The sequence below is a fragment of the Giraffa tippelskirchi genome, chromosome 4, assembly GCF_054371585.1.
Source record: "Giraffa tippelskirchi isolate mGirTip1 chromosome 4, T2T-mGirTip1v1.2.pri, whole genome shotgun sequence".
Taxonomy (NCBI): Eukaryota; Metazoa; Chordata; class Mammalia; order Artiodactyla; family Giraffidae; genus Giraffa; species Giraffa tippelskirchi.
In genome coordinates, this window is record NC_137278.1 from 55209495 (window position 1) to 55222449 (window position 12955).

Genomic DNA, 12955 nt, shown 5'->3' on the forward strand with positions numbered 1-12955 from the left:
CGATGAGGCGGGAGGCAACCTCCCCAGAAACACATTGTGGAGCAAGTTATTAGTTACGTGCGTTATCTGGTCAAGTTTTTACTTGTTTTCCTTTCAGAAAGCAGGTTTTCAATAAAAGGTGTTTCTTCTCCATTATTATAGCCCTAGGCCCTGGGGGAAGATACTTACCTGCAGTTCACTTGTGGAGCTGGGTGGGATTCTTTGGGTTTGGGTTCTTTAAATAATATGAAAAGTCTGGTATTCTTCAGGTTAAAATATCTGTAGTGATGATTCTTTTTGAGGAAGAAGTAATGGACTTCATGGAATGGATTTGTTGAGGAGTTTGGGGGCCCTGCTCAACTCAGAGGTTGAACAGAAATTTTTGATAAGGAAGGTTTGGTAGCTGGGGTCACGTGTGCACACAGGAGCAAATGTGGTTGAGGACAGTGGCATTGGCTGAACTTTTCTCCACCTTTCCTTCCTTCCTGTACACTTTCCTTTCCCAGACTGCTTCAGTTGAGAGTTAGTGCTCAACCATGGTGCCTGTGTGCATGCTCAGTCATGTCTGACTCTGTGCCTCCATGGACTGTAGCCCACCAGTCTCCTTTGTCCATGGAATTTTCCAGGCAAGAGTAATGGAGTTGGTGGCCATTTCCTCCTCTAGGGAATCTTTATGACCCAGAGATCGAACTCGCGTCTCCTGCACTGGCAGGTGGATTCTTTACCACTGAGCCACCTGGGAAGCCCCATCCATGGTGGGGGAGTCTTAAAACAGCATCTCATCCTGGACACGGCAGTCACTTGTGAACTCCAGGAAAGAAGCAAACCCAGTGACCATAGTGGGGTTAAGACTTGAAATATGAGTATGGAAAAACGAGCAGACCTAGACGGCTGCTGCTGCAAGTGGGGAGTAGATGTGGGGTAGGATGGGACTCCTGGGAAGGCTCTGGTGAACTTGGTTTGGGACAAGTGAGAAACTGAAGGACCAGTGAGGATAGTCAAGGGCATCATGTTTCCTGTTGGCTGAAGATGCATAGATGGATTTTGGGAGCAAAGTAAGGTTTAAGATAGTGTCCTTCTACAAAGGAGAGTGAAGGAGATCATTAGGTTGCACAGAGAAAGACAGTAGGGTCTAACCAGCCTTGAACTTCCCTTGAAGAGCGGAGGTCCTGGAGGTGCCAGCAGAAACAGAAAGGACAGGCTTAGAGAGGTTGGTCAGCTAGTGTTTGGCTATTGGGAATCAGTGACCCTCTTTGCAAGCAGTTTCATAGAATTGTTAAACTAGATGACTAGGAGTTAAGAAAAATAATACAGATTGAGGTGAGAGGGGCTGCTTAAGTAGGGGGGCTGAAGGTGTGCCCCCTCTGCCCCTCATCTGGAGAGGCAATCTTTTAGTATTGTTAAAGACTGAAAAGGGACTTCCCAGGTAGCGCTAGTGGTATCTGCCTGCCAGTGCACAAGACAGAAGAGCCGCAAGTTCGATCCCCGAGCCAGGAAGATCCCTTGGAGGAAGGTATGGCAACCCATTCCAGTATTCTTGACTGCAGAATCCAAGGAGCTTGGTGGGCTACAGTCCATAGGGTCCCAAGGGTTGGACATGCCTCACATGCAAAGACTGAAAAAGGTAGGAGTAGGTGAAGGGTGTAGACTTGGAGAGGTGGAAGGAATGCTTTCATTTTTAGGGAACAGGTTGAATATTGAGGGCTTGAAGAGTTTGAGAGAGAGAGAAGATAGAAACTATTAAAAAATCCCTTTCTTCCGTGAGAGAGAGAGAGCATATTAATTGAAGGCCAATGTGATTTGAACTTCGTTTTAGGGGATTTGGGGCCCATCCCAGATGGATAAAGTAATTTTGAGAACTTGGTGAAGCAGGAATGTGTTTTAGACCTCTTTGCTTGGGACTTTTCGAGGAACTTATGGTCAGGGGTATTAGCCACAGAGTTTGCTGTGTTGTTCAAACAGTCTGATGTGAATTGTGGTGTTCCTGCCTATTTTTTACCTTCTTGTCTAACAAATTGCAGTTTTATATTGATAATCTCTTTGATTTTCTTTAATTCTTTAAGAATAGGATTAAGAGACTAAGGAATTCTCCAGGCAAGAACACTGGAGTGCGTTGCCATGCCCTTCTCCAGAGGATCTTCTCGACCCAGGGATCGAACCCTGGTCTCCCCCATTGCAGGCAGATTCTTTACTGTCTGAGCCACCAGGAAAGCCCCTAAGAGACTAAAGGCAGCAATAGAACATGAAAGAAAAATAAATACCACAAGTACTAGGTCTAGTATTCAAAATAAAATCTTCTTATGATGTTCTTTTGTATGAAGACAACAGATATCATGCCTTGGTGTCTGGGAGATGGTATTTTTCAAAGCAGATGATTTCTAAAGTTCTCTGCAGACAATGTGGGTATTACATTGAGTCTTAAGTATACCCTTCTTAAAGTTATATGGACTGAAATCTGATTTTGGAACTCCAACTTCAAGTTTAAAGGAAATTTTCAAAGCTCTGAATGTGCCTGCCTGGGCAAGTGATCTGGTGGTTTCTCATGACCTGATGGAGGGGCTCCAGTTGGCACCCGCTATAATTAGGCTTATTATAATAAGCTCATTCTTTGGGTTCATTTGTGGTGATATTCTTGTAAGAATGTGATATGAATAAAGTAGAATCTTTGGGACTCTACAGATCCCCCAACATTGCATCATACCGTTGGTGAGTGACTGTCTGATTCAGTAGTGTTCTTTAGTGGGGGCCAGGGGATCAGATCAGTTTTTGAGGTTGAATTACATTTTCTTATGTTTAAATTTCTCTTTTCTAAAGCTGTGAGCAGACAGCTGTACCACGTGAGGATGGTTAGGATGGCTTGCAGTAGAAACTGATCAACCATCAAAGGAAACCCATTGACAACTGTGGTCCACTCGCACCACCCTTGTTCCAGATTGTGACATGAACTTCTGCCCAAAGGGGGCTTGCCTGATCTCCCCTAAGATCTGTCTCATCTGCTCTAAATTGCCCCACATGGCTTTTCCCTAACTCTGAGGGAAGAGGAGAGCAGTGTTGTCATTTAGTTGTAGCATCCTTTCAGTGAGAGTTTCCCTGTGAGCATGAAGTTTGCTGTACGATTTCATACAGTTGATGCTGTTGGTGATTGTTCTCACTCTGCCCTTGATCTCAAATTTCACTTACACATGCATGCTCTTATTTTTTCAGTAGATTTATCCTCATTCTGGGCGATAATTGTGAAGTCGTAGATTTGGTATGTTAGGTATAATCAACCTTATATTAAATATGTTAAAATACTTCACATACAGCTAAAGTCACCATTCACATCATTGGTAGGGGAACCACACTTTGGACAGCCCTTGATTAACAGATAAATGGTATTAGATACATTTTGGTGATTTGCCTTGTGATTATTTATTGTTAACTTTTGGGGGAGGGCAAGTTTATTTATATTTTGTTAATCATTAGCACTACTGTGGTGGAAGGGAGAACATAAAAGAACCATAAATGATGTATTGCTCATATTCTAAATTCATGTATGGTGATGGAAAATTAGGCTGGAACAACTAGGTAACTTTTATTACCTGTATATAGTATACTTGAAAAAAAATTACAGTGTTTATAAGTGTAAAGGATGTACAGTATTTAATGAAATTGTTATTTTGGGGCTGTTATTAAAGGGAGTTCGAATATGGTTTCTGAAAGTGATTGTCAAGGAATTTTCTAAATTTAAAATTGTATTTCTTCTGAGTAGATAATGCATTTAAATGGTATAAATTCAAATGATAAAAAGAATATCCAGTAAAAAAAAAATCTCCCTCTCAGTCATTCTTATTCTCGGACCACCTAGTTGTCCATCTTGCAGCCAAAGATTTGGCTATTTCCAGAAAAAATGTTAAGATTCAGGGAAATGATAATTTATCACTGTTTATTTTTTCTCTAAGGCATTGAACGTGTAGTTCTACATACTGTGATTTAGGCTTAGTATTATCACAATTTGCAAATTGGTAGAGATTGTTTCATTTGTGGGTACAGTCAATATATATTATCAGCTAAAACTCCGTGTGTTTCTGTGTGGTCTGACACTTAGAGTATGATCTTTTACCCTTATCTCTTTGGTGAATCAAAGAGAATTTAATTACAAATTGCAGAATTGCTTCTTTTTTTGTTGTTTTAATTTGAGAGTGATAAATGAGAAGTAAGCAATTAAACATGAAAGAAAAAGCAAATTAGATGGTCACATTTTAAACTAATTTTTGTGATGTAGTATTGGGTCAGTAGACATAAAAACCAGAGGTCCAGGGTTACATGTTAGGTATAACTAACTTTACATTTTCAATTTGAATTGTATGTATTAACATATGTATATTGAAAAGTATGCTTATTTATATATTCAGATTCTCTGCTCTTCAGTGTCTACCAATGTTGAGTGTCTGTGTTGAACTAATTGTAAAAGGATCAGGGTTTGGTGGGCTAGTGGTTTGTCTTACTTAGCCATCCTTATTTTTTGGTGTACTTTGAGTAGGCTGTATAGCTTGGTCCCCCATTTGTTAACTAAACTTTCTGCTAAGTATAAGACACTCTTGAAAGAATAACGCCGTTCAAGTTTTGAATAAAATTTGGTATCTCCATTTAGCATCTAATCTGGAAAGTAGCAAGATAAGTAGGTCAAAAAAGTTTGTGTGAATTAACAATAGCCATTGTTCAAAAACTCAAAGAAGAGAATAGACCAGTCACCTACTTGGGCTGTTTTATAGATGGTGAGAATCATAATAATAATAAGCTAGCATTGGTGTTTCCAGTTGGGTTTAGAAGCAGATTTAACTTGGTCAGCCATTCCTTTTCAGGCTCATTTAGGAGGTAACACTGTCATTTGGCACCTTACTCAATCAGACTGCTGTATCACTCAGGATCCTTTTGGTTGCAGGTGGCAGAATGGTTTTAATTAAAATGGAATTTGTTGGCTCGTAACTAAAAAGGCTGAGGTTAGGCCAGCGGCTCCCAGGGCACAGAGGGTGTCATGAGGACTGGTTTTGTTCTCTTCTCTCTCAGCTGTGCTTTCCTCCATAATTGGCTTCATCCTCAGCAGAGCTTTTTCCACATGGAAGCAAAGATGGCCCGTGGACTCATGTCATTCTTGTACTGCTTGTAATCCCAGAGACAGGGACATGCCTGTTTCCTGTTATTTCCAACAAAATTACTAGGGACTATTATTTTTATTGTCCTAGTTCAGGTCAGTAACAGGGGCTGCTGGGTGGAGTCCATTGGCCACCTTGGGGTGTGCTTCCCAAGTGTCAGATTCATGACCATGTGACCCGCTGTTACTCAAATAAAGGAGAGGGTTCTAGAAAGGAAGACTTGCACCAGACAGAAGTGATAGATGCCCGCTGTAGTTGAGCCAGCTGCAAGTTACGTGAATAACAGTATTCTTTGAGATGGTTTCTTGATTAGCCCAGCCTTTACGTCTCAGCTTGCGCCTTGACTTCTAACTGTAATGTTCAGATAATTCAAACCCTGAGTTGCTGGTATGACTTCATGTGTAGACTCTGAGACTACAGCTTGATTCATGTTACCTTTGGGAACTTACTTGAAATTACTTTAATGCTTGGTATAATAAAATCATTTTCCTAAGTTTATCTTATCTCCTGAGTAGTTTCTAATTCTGGATAATAACCTCGGTAAGGGGGAAACTTGCCAACACTTCTATGATACTATCTTCCTAGAGTTAATAGAGAAATTTCTGTTGTTTTCATGTTCCAGTCACTTAGTAGTTAGCATAGTGAAAGTGGTGTTTTAGGCAGACTGCTGTTCACTTGGGATATTGTTTTTATTTGGGGCCCTGCTTCTTCATCTGCAAAATCTTTGAAAATGACCCCAAGAGGCAGTTGTGGGGAGACCTGGGGAGTCCTGGCCATAAGCTATGTACTTGGAGGCCTGTGGTACTCCATGATACTCCCCGAAGTTGAATACTGGGGAGCTGATAACTCTCAACAGGGCATTTGTTCAGGCCTTCTTCTTAGATTATGTGCTAGTCTAACGCCTCAGAGAACAAGAGACTAGAATCTCTGGCAGCACTTGAGGCTTTTAGAAATAAGCTTCCACTCTGTTTAGTTTTAGTGATTGTATGGCTGAGCTCAAAGTGGTTCTTTGGGAACATTGTTTGGGAAATCCATACGGCTTCTCTTGCCAAGTCTTTCTTCACCTAAGAGGCCTGGGGCACAGTATGTTCTCTTTGATGAGTTTGCTGTATCTGTGCAATCCATATGGATTTAATATCTTATTATTGGTCTGCGAAGACATTTGGGAAGAGATAAAGAGAGACTTTTTAAAAAAGAAGCATGGTATGCATGGCCTCAGTCCTCCAGGAAGGTAGAGGCTGGTTGAGGAGACAAGATGTGTCTGTGCTTGTGGAGAAGAACATAAAGTTTTGTCCCTGAGCTCAGGAGATCTGGATTTGAGTCCTTGTTCTATCGCTTCACTGCCTCTCCGTGTGTGTGTGTGTGTGTGTGTGTGTGTGTGTGTGTGTGTGTGTGTGCGCGTGCGTGCGCGTGTGTGCGCGCACGCGCATGCGCACGTTTGTGTGCAGTTGCATCCAGCTCTTTGCCATCAGGCTGCTCTGTCTTTGGGATTCTCTAGCCAAAAGTATTGGAGTGGGTTGCCATTTCCTTCTCCGGGGATCTTGCCGACCTAGATATGGAACCCGCGTCTCTTGTGTCTCCTGCGTTGGCAAGTGGATTCTTTACCACCAGCACCACCTGGGAAGCACTCACTGCTTCTACAATCTCACTTAACCTCTTGCCTCCTCAGTAGATAGTATGAAGTGGCTTTGAAATCTGTAAAACAAGGTTTACTTGTTATTTTTAAGGTCCGTACCTGTAAGCAGTGTCTTAATTGAGACACTGGATTTAGATATCTTTATTACTAGTGTATGTTAACTACCATTGTGTCCAGTGGTCTGCTTAACACTGTAAGGAATATTCAAAAAGTATTATACAACAGTCTTCAAGGAACTTTATTTGGATAATGAGGCCAGAGTTTTATAATTGAGTGGGGAAAAACCCTGGCCGTGGAATAGTACACAGCATAATATTAAAGGGCCTTCCCTGGTGGCTCAGACAGTAAAGAATCTGTCTGCAATGCGGGAGACCTGGGTTTGATCCCTGAATTGAGAAGATCCCCTGGAAGAGGGTATGGCAACCCACTCCAGTATTCTTGCCTGGAGAATCCCCACGGACAGGAGCCTGGGGTCGCAAATAGTCGGACGTGACTGAGCGACTAAGCACACAGCACACTTAATATTATTAGATAATAGTGCTCCTGGTTGGTGTAAATACTATCAGTTTAGAAAAATGGGAAGAGAAGGAGCCCTTAGAACGAACTGCTTAGAGGTGAGCTGTTGCAGTTGCACTGTAGAGCACTTGGTCAGTAGTTACTAATCCCCAGTTATATGTGAAACGGGGCTAAATCTTGTGGGAGTTACAGAGGACAAGCAGTCATCCTCATGCTCCAAGCACATTCTGAGTCGCTGGGGAGGTGAGCCCAGTATGTTTTTCCAGTGCGAGGCTGGTTGAAGGATCCCAACAACAGGGTGGGGTTTGAGACAGGGACAGGCTCTTCTAACCTGTGGGCAGTTTCAGTAACAGAGACTGAGTGAGGAGAGTAGGAAGATAGGATGGGGTGCCAGGAGAGGAGGTGGGCAAGAACAAAGATGCAGAGGAGTGAGAGTACGAGAGGCATCCTGGGAACAGTGAAGGACCAGAGTGGGGAGGTAGGAAACAAATGAAAATTAAGTTGGACTCAGGTTTTGTAGCGGAGAAGGCAATGGCACCCCACTCCAGTACTCTTGCCTGGAAAACCCCATGGACGGAGGAGCCTGGTAGGCTGCAGTCCATGGGGTCACCAAGAGTCGGACACGACTGAGCGACTTCCCTTTCACTTTTCACTTTCGTGCATTGGAGAAGGAAATGGCAACCCACTCCAGTGTTCTTGCCTGGAGAATCCCAGGGACGGCGGAGCCTGGTGGGCTGCCGTCTATGGGGTCGCACCGAGTCGGACACGACTGAAGTGACTTAGCAGCAGCAGCAGCAGATTTTGTAAAGTCAGGGCTGTCAGGGAACATGGTAAACTGAGAAGATACGGAAAGACTTGGGTTGGAGGCGGTGAACAGGGAAAGGACAGGGACATGATCTGAGACCGGTTAGCATTTTGGGTGATTGGAGTTGGGAGTGAAGTTTGACTAGAGGCAAGAAGACTAGTTAAGGTTCCTTGTCAATGTGCGACTGATGAAATAGGGGCCTATTCTGGGGTAATGGTAGAGATGTAGAGACCCAGGCATGGAGTCTCCTGAGGGAAGAAATTACCAGGACTCCGTGCAGAATAGGAGAGAAGAGCTGGAAAAATCAAAGGTTCATTTAGGATTCTGAGCATGAATGACAGACAATTACAGAACCAGGAGGGAAATGGGAAGTTCAGGAGAGGGGAAGGTAGAAATTTGGGTTTGATTTTTAGACAAGGAACCCACATTCAAATGCTATAAGAAGCCCTATCTGGTTCACCCATTCATTTCAGAGATAAATAGATGTCTCGATTAATTCTCTGTATTTTGAATTTGAAGAGAGTGAACAGGCTCTCTCAGAATATCTTGTTGTTTAGTCACTAAGTCGTGTCTGACTCTTTGCAACTCCATGGACTGTAGTCCGCCAGGCTCTTCTGTCCATGGGATTCTCCAGGCAGGAATACTGGAGTGGTTACCATTTTCTTCTCCAGGGGATCTTTCTGACCCAGGGATCGAACCCGAGTCTCCTGCATTGGCAGGCAGGTTCTTCCACTGAGCCACCTGGGAAGCCCCTAAAAATATCTAGCAGACATTTAAAAACTTGTTCCTACATCTTCCTTCTCCTCTTCTCTGGCCAGTTCTTGCCTCATAGACTACTGTAGAGCCCCTCTTTCTTCCCCGTGCCCATCACATTGGTCTGGCTCTCTGCTCCAGGAGGACTGTTAGTCTGTGCCATGTCACTTAGCTCTTAAAGATAAACTGAGGTGATTCGTTTTCTCTTGTGTTTGGACTTGCAGCCCCCTCGGCTGTGCTTTGGTACAGTGGATCCGAATACCCATCTGTCAATCTACCTTTGGGGTGGACGAACAAATGCTATACTTTCCTTTACTATATACATTTGCCAGCTGTTAATATACCAAAAAGTTTATTTTGTTTTCAGGGTGTACTGCCTCTAGGGAAAAAAAAATAAGAGTGTTTTCTATTTGTGCCTTTTCCTGCTTCCTCTGAGTATATCTCTGTTGAGTGGTTACTGTGTCCTAAGTGCCAAGGTGGCTCATGAGAAGCCCAAAACCTCAGTAGGCCACAGTTTGGCTTGCTACTCTGGCTTCCTTGGTGGCTCAGACAGTAAAGAATCTGCATGCAATGCAGGAGACCTGGGTTTGATCGCTGGGTTGGAAAGATCCCCTGGAGAAGATAATGGCTACCTACTTCAGTATTCTTGCCTGGAGAGTTCCATGGACAGAGGAGCCTGTTGGGCTACAGTCCTTGAGGTCTCAAAGAGTCAGACACAACTGAGCGACTGACACTAACTATGGTTTGCTACATACAGTATGAAATAGCCCTTCATTATTATTTTTAATACCAACCTTACTTTTTAATAGTTTCAAGTTTTTCTGTTTTAATATTTTGCAAGCATATCCATGTTCACCTTGTCAATGACTTCTTTTTTTTTAAGTTTTTAATTGGAAGATAATTGCTTTACAGTGTTGTGTTGGTTTCTGCCATACATCAACACGAATCAGCCATAAGTATACATATATCCCATCCCTCTTGAACCTGTCTTCCAACCCTACCCTCCATCCTACTCCTCTAGGTCATGACAGAGCCAGAGTACCAGGCTGAGCTCCCTGTGTTATACAGCAGCTTCCAGTTAGCTACCTATTTTACACATTGTCAATGACTTCTTTAGAATCAGTCTTATCCTTGAAAGTGAGATGGTGTAGTACACAATCTATTATTTTTCTATTCATTCAGTAAATCGTGGAGAAGGCAATGGCACCCCACTCCAGTACTCTTGCCTAGAAAATCCCATGGATGGAGGAGCCTGGTAGGCTACAGTCCATGGGGTCGCTACGAGTCGGACACGACTGAGCAACTTCACTTTCACTTTTCCCTTTCATGCACTGGAGAAGGAAATGGCAACCCACTCCAGTATTCTTGCGTGGAGAATCCTAGGGACGGCGGAGCCTGGTGAGCTGCCATCCATGGGGTTGCACACGACTGAAGTGACTTAGCAGCAGCACCAGTAAATAGTTATTGAATGCCTGATGTGCTGGTTTCCATGCTAAACATAGGAAATTAAATACTTATGTTTTCTACCTTCAAGTAATTTCATGGGGGTGATAGACAAATAAATATTTACAGTGTAGTGTGAAACCCTGGTAGAGAAGTACAAGAAGCTATGCAAGCAAATATTTTTCTAATTTACTGTTTCCAGGTAACTAATGGACATAAATCCTAAAATGGATAGGCAGCGAAGCTAAGGGCAGAGCTTGAAGTCTTAACTAGGTTCTATAAAAACAGTTTAGTGTTGTATGCTTAGTTACCCAGTCGTGTCCGACTCTTTGTGATCCCATGGACTGTAGCCTGCCAGATTCCTCTGTACATGGGATTCTCCAAGCAAGAATACTGGAGTGGGTTGTCATTTCCTTCTCCCAAGTAATCTTCCTGACCTAGGGATCAAACCCATGTCTCCTGTGTCTTCTGCATTGCAGGCGGATTCTTTACCACTGTACCACCTGGGAAGCAAGGTAAAATCAAGTTAGGAGTTAGCTCACATGTGTAATTTAGTTTGGCAGATGTCTGATTTTGGAGGAGACCATGCCTATTCTAATTTTTGAGAATATCATGCTTAAATTTTGTTTATTAAAGGTACTATTCTATTGCACTAAAAGGAAAAGTATCTTTAACTTAGACCAACTGTGTATGTGGATTCTTTGCTTGGATTTAAGATCGATTATCGCCATACTAATTGTTTTGCTTATTGAATCAAGTCAAATAATAAAAATGACCTTAAAAATAATACTTTTGTGTTACAGCCACTTTGGAAGATGGTTTGGTGTTTTCTTACAAAACTAAACATTATTCTTACAATAAAAGGCAACAATCAGTGTTCCTTTGTATTTACCCAAAGGAGTTGAAACTTTATCTCCACACAAAAACCTGTACCTGGATGTTTGTGGCAGGTTTATTCATAATTGCCAAAACTTGAAGACAACCAAGATGTCCTTCAGTAGTTGAATGGCTGAAGTGTGGTTATACCCAGATAATGGAGTAAATGAAAAGAACTTTCAGGCTGTACATTTGTGAAGGCAGGGTATACTGGGAAATCTCAGTGCCTCCCTCTGAATTTTGTTGTTAGTATAAAACTGATCTTGAAAAATAGTCTTTGAAAAAAAAGTATTGTGGTGACAGTAAAAGGTGAGTGATTTCTTTTCACACTTGTGTATGGGTCCTGAGTCCAGGGAGGTTTATCACATTGCCAGACACACTTGGCACAGGACTTCATCCTGGGTAAAAAGTGACCTCTCTCCTAGTGGCCAACATGGATCCCAGCGTTCACCCTCAGCTCTGGTTGTTATGGTAAAGATGGCTGTCACAGTAACTGCCCAGCTTTACTTCTAGGAACTGAATCCAATTAGTTTTCTTTCATAGAGAAGCAGGTTTCTATTTCTCTTAGAAGCAGGTTTTGTTTTCAGACAAGTAAATGGAAAGAACATTAGCCTCTCCCTTTAGGACTTAGAAGTTTGGTGTCAGTCGGTTTGGTGATTACAGTGATTTCCAAACCTGTTTTTACCTTTGGCTGCTTTCCACCGAATCCATTTGAAAATGCATTAGTGGAATCCTTCTCTCTGAACAGGGCTTTCCTGGGGTTCTCTTTCAGATTATGCCATTATACTTTTCTTGTGCTTCCAAATACTCTGTAGAAATTATTCTCCTTGGGGCATACTGAAAACTCAGTGTTAATTAATTGACCTGATATTCCTCACATCTATGATTTATAAACGTAGCAAACTGAGTAACTGAAATTCGAAAACATCAATGGATTTTGAGGTTGGGGCATAGAAGTTCAACTGGCAAATCCCGAATGACCTCTCTCCAGCTTGAGCTTTGCTCTTGTGTTCCTTAACCTTTTGTTTGTTGTCTACTGACTGTAGAAATAAACATGTCCAGATGTTATGGTTTGCATTTTTGAAGCTTTTTAAAAAATTAAGTTAAAGTTCACATACTACAAAATCACCCTTTGAAAGTGTGAAATTCATTAGCTTTTAGTACATTCAGAGTTGTGTAGCCGTAACCATTATCTAATTCGAGAACATTTTCTTCACTCTGGGAAGAAACCTGTCATTCTCCATTCCACACTTCTCCAACTCTGGCAACTATGAATCTCCTTGCCTGTTGGACATTTCACATAAGTAGAATCAAACAATATGTGGCCTTTTGTGTGGTGTATTTCACTTAATATTTTCAAGGTTCATCCATGTTGTAGCATATATTAGTGCTTCCTTCCTTTTTATAGCTGAATAATACTCTGTTGTATGGATTTGCCACATTTTGTTTATTTGTTTATCCATTCATCATTTGGGTATTTGAATTGTTTCTATTTTGTGGCTATTAAATGCTGCTGTGAACATGTACAAGTTTGTGTATGGATGTATGTTTTCATTTCTCTTGGGTGTGTACCTACATGTGGAATTCTTGGCTCACATGGTAACTTTGTTTAACTTTCTGAGGAATGTTTTCTACAGCTTTTGCACCATCCCTCAGCAATATATGTGGGTCTAAATTCTCCACATTCTTGCCAACACTTATTATTGTCATCTACCTTTTTTCATTATAGCTATCCCAGTGGGTGTGAAGTAGCTTCTGACTGTAGTTTTGGTTTGCATTTCCCTATTGATTAATGATGCTGAGTACCTTTTC

General features: G+C 42.0%; 1 protein-coding gene across 2 annotated transcripts in view; it reads left to right on the forward strand.

Moving 5' to 3' along the window:
• The window catches only part of RMND5A (required for meiotic nuclear division 5 homolog A), a 58992-nt gene that overhangs the window by 1034 nt on the left and 45003 nt on the right, over window positions 1–12955 (forward strand). The window lies entirely within an intron of this gene.